Raw genomic sequence first — 1,227 nt, 5'->3', positions numbered from 1 at the left:
AGGGGCTGCCCAGGCGGAGTGGTGTGGGGCAGTGTGAGGGACAGAGCCACGGCTCAGCTGGGGGGCCTGAGGAGGGGCTCCCGCTGCCACACACACCCTGGGAGGGCACAGGGGGGTTGTGCCCCAGGATCTGTGTGGGACAGAGCAGGGCAGGCTGCAGCTGTGGCCTGGGTTCAGGCTGGGCTCTTCCCGGCGGGGGCTGGGCTGGACTGGGCTGCACTCAGGATGGCAGTGGCAGCAGTGCTTGGAGGGGCATTGTAGGAGAGGGGACTAGAGGCACCCCAGAATTTGCCATAGTTCCCCTATTCACCCACCTCGCAGTGCTACTGCTGCCTGCCCCAGGCACAGCCCTATCCCACCTCCCCCATGCACCAGGAAAAGCCTGGCACAGCCCCCAGCCCACAGTGGCAGCCCACCCCACCTGCACCCTGCACAGATGTGGGGACACAAGCCCCCCCATACCCTCCCAGGTTGCGCACAGCGGTGGGAGCAGGCCCCCACTTCCTGCACCCCCCAATGAGTCATGGCTCCATCCTGTGCCCCACCCTGGCAGGACAGTACCTGGCCCAGCCTCTGCCCCAGCCCCACTCCCTCCTGCACTGCAGGGGCCTTGATTTCCCTCCCACACACACCTCTTCCCACACCCCTCCCCTTCCACCACAACAGACTTACCAGCTGCACCCAGCTGTCCAAGCTGCCAGGCTGTGCTCCTTGCTGCCTACATGCTGCGCTGCAACTGCACACATGCACAGGCATTTATCACCAATTATCAGCCACATCAGGCTGATTTCTGATACAGTCTGTTTTCTTTATATCGTTGCTGATTCAATATCAGAGCAATGTATCAGTGCACTTGTAAAAATTAGGGTTTGGAAGGGACCTCAGGAGGTCATCTAGTCCAACCTCCTGCTCAAAGTAGGACCATCACCCACTAGATCATCCCGGACAAAGCTTTGTGTAGCTGGGTCTTGTAAACCTCCAGAGATGGAGATTGCACCCTGTCTTGGGGTAATCTGTTCCAGTAGTCACAATCATTGAATGTACATCTCTCATTCAGATTTGTAATATAAAATCTGACCTTTTTGAGCATCCAACCCTTCACTGTTATTCATTTCCACACCTGAGTTAAAGTTTCATAGATTCCATAGATTTCATAGACATTAGGGCTGGAAGGGACCTCGGGAGATCATCGAGTCCAGCCCCCTGCCCAAAGGGCAGGAAGTCAGC

This window comes from Crocodylus porosus, unplaced genomic scaffold (genome assembly GCF_001723895.1).
Source record: "Crocodylus porosus isolate Cpor-Errol unplaced genomic scaffold, CroPor_comp1, whole genome shotgun sequence".
NCBI classification, from domain to species: domain Eukaryota; kingdom Metazoa; phylum Chordata; order Crocodylia; family Crocodylidae; genus Crocodylus; species Crocodylus porosus.
This window is presented reverse-complemented; position numbering follows the sequence as displayed.